We start from the raw sequence: 12,413 nt of genomic DNA, 5'->3' as shown, positions 1-12,413 counted from the left end.
CTACATAAAAATCCATGTATACATCATATGTATTTTTATATGTAAACCCAGCATTGTAAAGTGTGCATAGGTGATAATAAAAATTAGCACTCTCATATATAAAGTCTAGAGAAGATAGACATAATTTATTTGCAATATAAATACAACTAGATTAATTTTGGTTATATATTCCATAGAAAGAAATAGCCTTGTCAAAGTTTTGACTCATAATACATCTCACATTTAATTTTTTATTCTAAAGGAAATAGCACTACCTATCTCAGGTTACATTTTCTGCATTTTATTATATGCTACATAATCATTTTAAGTTAGAATTACATCCACAATGTTCGACCATCAGAAATGCACGAATGGGAGTCTACCGGCTAAGATGAGGCAGCGGTGGCTGGATTTACCCTTTTGCCTGAAATGAGTAATAAACAAATAGACAAAATGTACGAAGCAAGAGGATTCAAGTTTTTGGCCATCAGGCAGTGAAGGAACAGTGGACCCTGAAAGATGGGAAGGAAAGAGGTGAGCCCATGCTCGTCCAGACTTAGTGCTGAGAGAGCGTTTACAGATGGGGTGCAGTGAGGGGATTCAGGAGTCAGGGGGAGGCGAGCTGATGGGGTCCACACAGCCTAGTGCTGGAGAAGAGAACGTGCGCACTGAGCTGTGATTTGCAGTCTCCTCTCTGCGTCCTCACCCAGGGACAGATCCGTGTGGGCGAGGCAGCAGACACACGGCGAGAGAACCGCTCAAATGGGTTTTCGAGGAACAATAGGCTGCAAATCACATTCTACCAGCAAGACTGGAAAATCTTCTATTTCGAGGAGAATTGAGGAGAGTTGTGTTAGGCGGTAGGGAAAATTAGCCCTAGACTTACCACTGCCCTGGTCTCACCTGCCAAAACTTATAAGCAGAACCCGATGGGGTCAGTTTCTAAATCATTGCACTGCATCCTAGACCAAGACTGTAGGAGATTTTGTAGGAACACAAGCATATCTAACACTCCACAGGTAAAATTCACAGTGTCCCACAAGCAATTAAAATTTACCAGGCATGTGCCAAGGCAGGGCCATATAACCCACAATAAAAAGAATGATCAAAAAATAAATAAATAAATAAATAAATAAATAAATAAATAAATAAATAAATAAAAAAATAAAAAAAATAAAAAGAATGATCAATCACTGGAAAGCCACCCAGAAATGGCATCGATCATAGAATTGGCAACTAAAGACGTTGACATTGTTTCCATAACTGTATTTAACATGTGCAGACACCCAGAGAAAGACTGAGCGTGTGGAGACACGGAAACTCTACAACAACCCAGAGCAATCTCTACAGATGCAAACTAACATCTAAGGTAAAAAGATACTGGATGATTAGTCAGTACAGAAGGGGTTGAGGGACTTAAAGACTTGGTAACAGGAACCATGGGGTCAGGGGCTCCTCCACGAACCCCAAGCAATGTCTCTATCCCTGTGGGGTCGTTCACTCATGTCGCGGAAAGTGGGGCCCCCACCCCAGAACAGAGGCTGAGTCGGGTTTTGTCTTGGTGTGGTGGTGCCCCACACAGGGCCTGGGAGATGGGCCTCACAGGTAAGCTTCGAAGGGAAGAATGAGTATCAATTCATGGGTGAACCAATGAAAAAACACAAATGAACAAATGGCTATTTTGAAGAAAATGCTAAATGTATTCCATAGTTACTGTTTTAGACTCGCTTGTCAAACACATCCCATCCCTCACTCTGACTCCATGTGCCCCACTGTCTGGGGTTCACACCACCGCCTCCTGGCCCATTCTCCCCCGTGACGGGTCACGTAGGTCATAGTCCTGTTCTGCTGGAGGGTTTTCCATTCAACTGCCAAATGGGCAAGACGAATCCATACCTTAACGTCCAATTCCATCAATGCTGAAGCAAGCTCCCCGAGAAAAAGACTTGAGAGAACATTTTGTGTATACTCTTCCTGGTGTATAATTTTATTTTTGCCAGAATGAAAACATGTCTTTCTTTAAAAAGAAAAAATCCCTTTATGGAAATAACTGTGGCTAATCACTAGGTCTCCCCATAAGCTTGGGAGCTTCACTTCATGTTCTTCATACATATTCCCCCCAAGTGTATTTGAGTCCATTCATCATCGACGTGCTGTTATTGTTTAAGACTCAGGTGACTGCTTATGTAAATTATTTGTACATCTGATGTTTCCAGCGGCTCTGGAGACATAAAGCAACATTTAAAATATTACCATTAAATATATCTTAAAAGATGGCATTCAAATAGGTCTTTGTCAGAGCGAGCGTTGATGTCATTTTGTCTGGAAGCGTGGGGGTCTCTTGGGGTCTCTCTGTCTGTGAAACTGTTGGGGTAGAGCCACACGGCCCCCATGCTCTGACACTGCATTCAGAATGCAGACTGCCTTCCAAACACCCATCTCCTCGGTCTCAACTTCCTGTAAACCTACTGCAACACTGAGAGTCATCAACCTTCCCCTCACACACGTGATCATGAACGACACAATTCACGTCCAGTGTGACTATTAAAGGTCATTTCTCCCTCAAATATCTAAAGAAATCAAGGTCATTAAGTTATGCCAATTTTTACAAAGCATTTTAAGTCTTACTGAAATTTATTACTCTCAATGCCTAGAGACACCTCTCTTGGTCTCTCTGTTTTCTATTCTTATTTCTAGCTCTTTCTATCACCACATGCCACCACACAATTTATCCTTCCAGAACGTTATGATCTCCTTCAGCAAGTCACCCAAGAAAAAAAAAGATGTTCTGTTCTTACCTATATTTCTCTCTAGAGGTCAGGAAGTGGATACAGCACCAGCCCTGGGTATCTGATGATATAATATTGAGGACAGAGCCTAGAACACAGTGACAGCAGTTCAAACACACACAGCAGGCCGTCCCTCCTAAGAGATGGAAATGGAACGGAGAGCCTGGTCAAAAGATCTTTATGGAATCAGTGTCCCAGCGCAAGAGAGGAACAGTTCAATTCCATCTCCATCCACTGAACAGGGGAAAGAAAAAGTCTATGTTTAATAATAGCTTTGAGTGGTTATAAAATAAGGTCTTCGTATTCTATCTCTGTAGACGTCCCCAATGTAAAACAACGTATATGTCAACTAGGTTATGAGTTAGCGAACTCTCTGAGGTGCCAACATATGCAAAGGTTTCTTCATTATTTTTCCTTAATTAGACTTAATCTTTTTTAAAAGTAATTTTAGGAAAAAAAAAAAAAAGTAATTTTAGGTCCATAGTAAAATTGAGCAGAAAGTATACAGATTTGTCATTTGCCCCCCACTCCTACACAGGTGAAGTCTCCTCCTCATCAATATCCTCCCACCCTCAGAGTGGCTCTTTTAAAAAAACTATTTTTAGCATAACTCTTTTACAATACAAAGGTCAAAGGAATAACCCAGTGTGGAAAACAATGATTAACAAGATGAAACCATAGGAAAATTTTGAAGTTAAATGAGGAAATGATCCACCAGGCTTAAGAACCAGCATACAGGAAAAAAAAAAAAAAATTAAAAAAAACTTTAATATCTAAAATAGGAAGCTGACACAAGAGAGACAATTGATTTAAATTAATAAAATGAATTAAAATGACAAATAATGAGCTAGCCTGGATATTATTTTTAAAAGATTTATAAAACTACCAAGTAGAATTTCTTTTTTTTTTTCCAAGTAGAATTTCTAGCAAGAAAAGCATAATCATTGAGATAGAGGAGTTAAGTAGCAGATTTATCAGTTGAGGGGAAAATTAATTAACTATCTCAATATAAAAGGAACAACTATGAAACTGCTAGAAAAACACATAGGGGAAAAATTACATGGCATTGGGTTTGGTTATGTGTTTTTATTTTTTTAATTTTAATTTTTTCTCATTTGTTTTTATGGAAGTTCGATTTGCCAACATATAGTATAACACCCAGTGCTCATCCCATCAAGTGCCTTCCCCATTGCCCGTCACCCATGGTTATGTGTTTTTAGAAACAACATTGAAAGCATAATCTATGTCAGTAAAAACTGATCAGATGGACTATTCCTAAAATTGAAAAAGGCTGCTTCATGAAAGACAGTGTCAAGAGACTAAAAAGAGAAGCATTGATTGGGAAAATATTTGCAAAACACATATGCATCTGCTAAACTACTTGTTTACAAATATATCAAAAAAATGTTAAATCACCAGTAAGAAAATAACTCAATGAAAAAATGGACAAGAGATCTGATCAGATGCCTCAGTAGAGAAGACACGCTAATGCAAATAAGCATATGAAAACACGTTCAACATCATTTGTCCTTAGAGAACTGAAGATCACAAGGAGATATTCCAACACACCTGTCAGAGTGGCTATAATTCCCACGCTGATGTCACCGGAAGCTGGGAGACTGGGACAGCAGAAGTCCCATGTGTTGGAGCGAGGACTGCAGAATGCCCAGTCCCTTTGCAGGACAGTTTCACAAATTTCTTACAAGGCTAAATAGAGTCTTATCATATGATGTGGTAAATTGAGTTCCCAGGTATTTACCCAACTGATGAAGACTTCTGTTCACACATAAACTTATTATCAGCAGCTTCATTCATTAGCTCCACAAACTGGAAGCAATCGAGACATTCTAAAATAGGTGAACGAGTAAAGAAATTGTAATACATCTATACGATGGATATCATTCAACAATAAAAATAAATGAAGTATCAAGCCATAACAAGACACAAATGACTCTTCTCTTACTAAGTGAAAGAAGCCAGTCTGATAAGACGACCTACCTTATGATTTCAATTATGACATTTTGGAAAAGAAAGACTATGGATATTATAAAAAGATTTTTTAAAAGATTTCAGGGGCACCTGGGTGGCTTAGTTGGTTAAGCATCTGCCTTCATCTCAGGTTATGACCCCAGGGTCCTGGGTTCGAGCCCCACGTCTGGCTCCCTGTTCAGTGGGGAGTCTGCTTCTCCTTCTCCCTTTGCTCCTACCCCTGCTCTTGCTCTCTGTCTCTCTCTCAAATAAATAAATAAAATCTTAAAAAAAAAAAAAAAAGATTTAAATAGGAAAAAAGCTTGCCAGGGGCTTGGAGGAAGGGGGAGGAACAGTTGGACAGGCAAAGCAGAGTGGACTTTTTAAGGCAATAAAGCAATTCTGATTAATACTGTAGTGATCGATACATGACATTTTGCACGTTTCAAAATCCATAGACCACCAGCACAAAGAATGAACCATAATGTCTCCTACTTAAAAGAAATATTTAGGGCAGCCCGGGTGGCTTAGCGGTTTAGCGCCGCCTTCAGCCCAGGGCCTGAACCTGGAGACCCAGGATCGAGTCCCACATCAGGCTCCCTGCATGGAGCCTGCTTCTCCCTCTGCCTGTGTCTCTGCCTCTCTCTCTCTCTCTCTGTGTGTCTCTCAGGAATAAATAAATAAAATCTTTAAAAAAATAAAAAATAATAAAAGAAATATTTAGGAGATTGGCAGTATCCCAGAATGAAATGTGGAATGTGGAAAAAAATAACCTGAGTGATAATTAATATAAAACACTTTTCCTTAAGAGGAACTGGGGAAATTTTGCTGCCCCAAGCAACTTTGGAGTGGACACCATAAGGCCTTAAATGAAAGAACGTGCACGTAAATACTGTATTCTCATTGCTAAGGATGTTTCCCTTGGGAGGGAGGGTGTTAACCCCTGTGACATCCCTGTGCTTGTATACTGGAAATGAAAAATCACGTGCCTAGATGGTGGATGGTAGGAGCCATGTTTCTCACTGTTGGAGAAGGAGGGAATAGATAAGCAAGGGCGATGGGTAGAATGATCCAGGCGGTGATGGGTTCCTGGTGGAGGCATCACTGTGAACTCATTTATAGCTTAATGTAGACACAGAGGCTCGCATACAGAGATATGTGTAGGTGTGTGCATAAACACAGCGTCGTATGCACATATGAATTGCCTTGCTCTGTCAACGGAGAGAGCCCCAAACTGCAACAGGCCAGCAGCAACAAGCCTTCCCAGCACTCACAAAGGACTGGAGAAAAAGAATAATGATCACAAACATAGGGTGTGTCAAAGCGACTCAAGAGCCAACTGGAAGAGCTGGCGAAAACTGAAACAATTTGAGAAAGAAAATAAATCTTGTTCGATTACAACTCATAGCATGCAATAAATATCCATGAATCCGTACTAATATAAATGAACTGTTAGCTAAACAGGTATATAGGGATAAATAGACCTTAGCCAGGTAGTTGGTGTCAGGTGTCTCCACTGTAAAGTTACTGTCTTTTCCCCTTTGCTGTACTTCATTCACCTTGAGGGTGGAATTTCTGCATAAATCATTAGAAATTATTCTGAATGGAATGTTTGTCATCAACCGTGACATATCATGATGATCATGCATTCTCTGATAGGACTTGATGAGGACGGTGTTTACACCTTTTTTTCTTTTTAATTTAAATTTTAGTTAGTTAGCATACAGTGCAATCTTGGTTTCTGGAGTAGAATTCAGGATTTCTGTGGTCCTGCTCCCCAAAACTCGTAACCCCATTTTAATCATAAGTGAACATCCCAAAAGTCACAACTGAGGAACATTCTACGGAATACCAGGCCTCTTAGAAATCGTCAAGGTCATTAGAAGCAAGGAAATCAAAAAAAAAAAAGAGGAAGAAGCAAGGAAACCCTAAGACACTGTCCCAACCAAGAGGGGCTTATGGAGACGTGAAGAACAGATGTAAGGTGACATCCTAGATAGGACCCCACAACAGAAAAAAAGGAGTCCAGGTAAAAACTAAGGAAGTTTGGGTAGATAATAGGATTTAGTTAATAATGATATATTGATATTGGCCCATTCATTGTAACGTACTGTATGAATATAAGATGTTATTAGTAGAAGAAATCAAGTGGGTAATATATGAGAATGTTCTGTATTATTTTTGCATTTTTTCTGTAAAGTTAAAAATCTAGTTTAAAATGGTTATTCCAATACATTTTGAAATTAAAAAAAAACCTTACATAATAAAATAAAGATTATAATATATTGGATTTCCTTCCTAATAACTTAGAGTATCAAAATATATAGTTTGATTCAGTTGTAAAGCATTTCTCTCTCTTATTAAATAATTTACACCATCTGCTATGTTCCAAAAGTGCTTATTTAAGAATGTAAAATATATCTTACTATATCTAACCATTGCAATTGCCCCAAAGTTTGAGAAGTGTAACACATCTATGAATAACTTGCTCCTTAATTGGCTGATTAGCATTTTTTGCACTTAATGTTTATTTTACATGTGATCATATAGTAACTCTACCCACAGAGAAACGAATCCTGCAGATGGGTTCCAGAATGCCACAATCAGAAAAGCGTTAGAGTTGGGAGCTGGAAGTTTATATTTTGGGTCTGCCCTTTACCATTACATCATCCTCGGATAAAAACCTTAAGATGTTTGTGTTTTAGTTTCCCCTTCTGTAAATCGTAATGTTTTCACAAATTGACTTGACATTTATTTGAGGCAAACACAACAGTTGCGTATTCAGATGTTAAATATTACCATCTCATTTGAGAGAGAAGCCTTCTCTGTGTTTGCGCACTCACCCTTGGAGCTTCCTCGATATTGGTCAGAGCAGCAGGTAAAGTCCAGGACTGGAAAAGCCCGGGTGCTGGATTATTCCACGTCAAAGCAGAGAGAGAGAAAGAGAGAAAAGCACGTGTCCCCCGGAGGGACACGGATGGAGCAGGAAGGATCGTGGACGGCGACAGCAGGAGAAGGAAAAGCGGGGGCAGCTGCCCTCCTGGACCCGTGTGGACAGGACGGACCTGTCCCAGCAGCTTTGCTGTTAAATGAAGATCCGCTCATAGACCTAAGATTTTTCATCTGAGAACACGGTGATCTAGTACTCGCCCTAAGTGGCCGCTTTTTTTTTCTCCCCTTGCGTCACAGGAGACTGGAGACCCTCGTAAACCCAAAAACCACTGAGGAACAGGCCGTGGGCTGCAGCCCCACGCACGTGCCCTCCAGCAGGGCCGAGCCCCCCAGATCTCTAGGTGCCAGCGGCACAGAGGAGGTCGTGCGCGCTTCCGGGGGGCTGGCCCTGCTAAGTGGCATTACAAGCCATGATTCGGGGGATCGTCCGCCCGGGTATGGCCCGTCACATGCCCCGGGCACAAGGCGGTGAGTGCCTGATGTTCTCCTCAGTTCTGGCTTCATTGCACAAACAAGACGGGGGCACCAGGCGCGGCACACAGTGTCTTGATTGCGACGGTGCGGGTTCCGGGAAGAGCCGTTCCACATGGATGCACGAGCATATCCCCCACGGGTGCCCCGACCACGCTGCACACCGGGGTCCCCAACCAGGGCCTGCTCTGGCTCAGCCAGCATCCTCGCCTGTGCGGCGGGGCCCCGCCAACCCAGCGGCCTCGGGGACCGCGGGCCCGCTCCGAGAGAAAGCACCCCTGCCGGCCGTTCTTGCACGTGGGAAAAAGCAAAAGAAACCTTTTCGTTTCCTTTTTTCTTTTTTTTTTTTTTTAATCCTCTAGCGGCCTTGTGCTAACATCTCCAAGGGAAATGGGAGGTTGGGGAGCACTGTCCCAGCGGGGGGGCCCTTCCCGCGGAGGCCATGGTGCTCCCGCCCGTGGCCCAGCTCCAGCCCTGGCCTGGCCCACGTCGGACGGCCTGGCACCGAGCTGCGGGCCCATTTACTTCTTGATCGTCTCAAAAGAGCGTGTCGCCGACTACATGGGGCTCTCCCGGTGCTGTGTGTCGCTGTCTTGCTGTCTTGATAGGTACCAACTTAATTCTTTTTGTTTTGTTTTTTTTTGTTTTTTTGGCCTTATCGCAGTGTCGTCTGCTCGGAGGAACGTTGCTAACTGGAAGGCGAATTCAGCCAAAGGGCCCGCAGTGTCCCCGTGAGGTCCCGATGTCCAGCACGGCATCTCACAACCAGCAAAGGCCCCGGGGCCCGAGTCACCGATGGTGAGTGGAGGAGCTGTGACCAAGTGGAGCCTTCCCGGGGTTTTCTGACGACGGCTCGTCAACTTACCGGCGATGACAGTACTCGAACCTGTGCCCGCCTCCAGCACACTTCGTGAAGGGCTGAGGCCGGAGCGTGACCCCTCCGAGAGCCTTCCACCTGCGCGGGGCCGTCCCCAGCCTCGTCGTCGTTGTCGGGACAGACACACGCCGGAGCCAAAGTCAGCGCCTGGCTCGGTCCCCGCGGCAGGACAGAGCAGGAAATAGGAATAGGAATGTGCTGTGACACCTGTTCTGACGACAGGCAGTGAGAGCCCGCAGCCCGGAACCATTGCACCGGTGACCTTCCAGGGGAAGAAAGCCAGCCTCGCGGCCGCTGGCCACAACAGCCAGAACACCAAGCCTCGGGGGTCGTGGGCGCGCCGCTCCTTCGCTCCGGGCCACCGACGTGTTCACACGCCCTTGGGATCAGTGGAGCAGTCATATTTGTAATAGCACGTGGCAATCCTGGGCTATGCAGGCGGCGGCTGTAGGGAGCTGCAGACTTAAGCCGAAGGTTATTATTCCCGGAGAGAAGTTAGGGAAAGAGAAATATGAGGATGCCCCAAAGACTCAGAGCTGATGGGACCCCAATAACCGCCGCTTGATGGAGGGGGAAGCAGAGACTTCCTGTCTGTTCTCAGTCATTCTGGGAGAGACAGTGGCACCGATGGGCGGGAGGCCCGCAATCCGAGGTCAGTCCCCCCCACCACCCGCCCCGTCTCCTTGGGCATGCACTTGCCCCGAGTGACGAGTTCCACGTCACTGTCTCCCGCCTTCCCTCTCAGAATGTGTGTTGGTAAACAGGGAGGACGCAAAGCTGTAAACAGGTGCCTTACGATTCCAGTTGTTTCACCAGAAATACAGCGTTGATCTTCTTAGTCGATGTAATTTCAACACTGGCAGCCCAAGGAAGAGGGATCTCTAAAAATTACTAAAATAGTACTTAGTTCAAATAAAACGTACCCCAAATGCCCCAGTGCACATGCTCTTAAAATCAATTTTATAGATTTCCATAGAGTGCAATACACACACTTAAGGGTATAACATGATATGATTTAGTAAATACATATGTTTGCTATGCATCTACTTAAGTTTGTAGCTTTACTTTATTAATGTTGTGTGTGGGCACATGCTATGGGCTGAATTGTGTCCCTCAAAATTTGTATGTGGAAGTCCTAACCCCAGGGCCCCAGAATGAGACCCTATTTGGAGACAGGGCCTTTGAAGAGGTGACTAAGGTAACACGAGGTCACTGGGATGGACCCCAATCCAATCTGACTGGAGTACAGATAAGAAGAGGAGATGAGGACACAGACACATGCAGAGGGACGGCCATGTGAGGACATGGGGAGGGGATGGAGGCCTCGGGTACACCTGCCCTGCCCACCTGGACTGCGGGCTCCCAGTGAACGTCTGTTGTTGAAGGCGCCAGGGCTGTAGGGCCATGCCACTGTCATAGCTGCCCCAGGGAACAAATACAAGTGGTGTGGCCAAGTACTACTGGGCACCCAGCCATCTCAGCCTTACTCTTAGTATTTTTTTTTCTGTAATTTATCCCCATCAATCATTTTTTTAATCCATTAAGCATTAATAAGCATGTTCCATTGACATTCCTACTACAGAAAAGTCAGATTTACTTCACACAGCCCCCCCCCACTCATATTTCCATCATTCAAATCCAGGACAACACAACAGCAGCTCAACTCTCTCACTCTAACTGAGTTAGTCCAGTTTACTGGACTCGGCCTGGCATTTCGTGGTGATTGCATTTCCTTCCTTTTCTGTGATTATAAACCTTTTGTTTTTCCTGGAGTTGATAAAATTTTCTTCCTTTTTTTTTCCCCCTCTCTGCACATTTCCAGCATTTCTTCTAGCCTCTCCACTGGGAGAGGTGGTAAGAAATCACTGGGAGTGCTGGTAAACATGCAGCCAAACCCAGAAGGCATCTGCCTGCTAAAATGTTGCATCCTGCTCCTGGGCTCCAAGGCCCTCTCTGCCCGGCTTGGTTCATCTCTGGGCTTGCCACTTAGACGTCCTTTGAGATTTTTCCTGTGGGGGGCCCTGTTTCCAGGACTCTGTCTTCCTCCTCCTCCAAGCTCACCCCGGTGATTTTGGAGCCATGGTTCTTAGTACATGAGAAAGGGTCCACGGGAGATAGATTTTCTGAGAACTCCCGCCTTAAAATACCCTTATTCTACCCACACACCTGATTGATGTTTTGGCTGGGTTGAAATTCTGAATTGGAAAACTGTTCCTTTGTACATTTTGAAGGCATCACTGTGTTATCTTCCAGCTTCCAGGACCATCGTGAGAAGTCTGATGCTGTTCTGATTTTTAGTATTTGAGCAATCGTATTCTACTTCGTTGGAAGGTTTTCAAGTATTCTCCTAATTTCAGATTAGGTGCCTCAGTGTGCTCTTTATTTATTCATCCTAATAGATTCTTGAGTGTGCAGCTTCGGTTTGGAAATGAAGTATTTTAGTGTTAAGAAATGTTCTCTGATGTCAATAATAATAGGAAACTGGTGCACACTCTTTCTTGGATCTGTCTTTCTGGAATTCCCATAAATTGGATATCGGGCTCCCTGCCTTTCTTAACAATTTCCTTCCTATTAGCCATTGTTTTGTTAGTTCTTAATACTTATGAGAAATGTCTTTATTTACTTTTTTTCGATTCTCCCATAGGTATATTCAACAGTAGAGTTGACTTTCCAAGGAGCTCTTCGTTTTCTTATTGGAGAGCTTCTTTTATAAAATTTCTCTTTTGTTGTGTAGATTCAATTTCCTCTCTCCCTTCTCTAGGGATTTTTGATGTGCTTTCTGAAAAGTTTCCTGTCATATTGGCTTTCTACATTTTATATATTTTGAGGCTCTATCATTAGCTGCAAAGACAATCTGAACTGTTATGTCAACCTTTTATCATAACGTGTCTGGTAATACTTCTTTACTTAAATTCCGGTTAGTGTGATATTATTATGGGTACGTCAGCTGGTCTTGTACCGGCGCATGCGTATTCCGACTTCTTTCTGTCCTTTTCTCTCAACTATCCTGTGGGCTTAGATTCTTCTTTTCTTTTTTTTTTTTTGTAAGATATTTATTTATTCATTCATTCATTCATTCATTCATTCATTCATTCGAGACACAGAGGGAGAGGCAGAGACACAGGCATTGGGAAAAGCAGGCTCCATGCAGGGAGCCAATGTGGGACTCAACCCCAGGACCCTAGGGTCATGCCCTGAGCCGAAGGCAGATGCTCAACCACTGAGCCACCCAGGTGTCCTGTGCTTAGATTCATGTTTTCCACGTAGAACATCTAGCTGTTTGTCAGACACCCTGACAATCATTATCTTATTAATCATTATCTATTAAACGCTGACATAACACCTGCACAAGAAAGTATCCAAATCACTCACCATTC

At 43.5% G+C, this 12,413-nt stretch overlaps 1 long non-coding RNA gene across 1 annotated transcript; it reads right to left on the bottom strand.

Moving 5' to 3' along the window:
* Positions 1 to 1,203: 1,203 nt before the first annotated feature.
* Positions 1,204 to 4,777, bottom strand: LOC118354051 (uncharacterized). Its single transcript, XR_004813969.1, has 3 exons — positions 4,338 to 4,777; positions 2,778 to 2,904; positions 1,204 to 2,200 (listed from the first exon to the last, which is right to left on the bottom strand). It is a non-coding gene; the product is annotated as an uncharacterized LOC118354051 (long non-coding RNA).
* Positions 4,778 to 12,413: the final 7,636 nt, after the last annotated feature.

Source organism: Canis lupus, chromosome 2, assembly GCF_003254725.2.
Source record: "Canis lupus dingo isolate Sandy chromosome 2, ASM325472v2, whole genome shotgun sequence".
NCBI classification, from domain to species: domain Eukaryota; kingdom Metazoa; phylum Chordata; class Mammalia; order Carnivora; family Canidae; genus Canis; species Canis lupus.
Note: the sequence above shows the minus strand (reverse complement) of the source record. Positions and strands in the feature narration are given on the sequence as shown.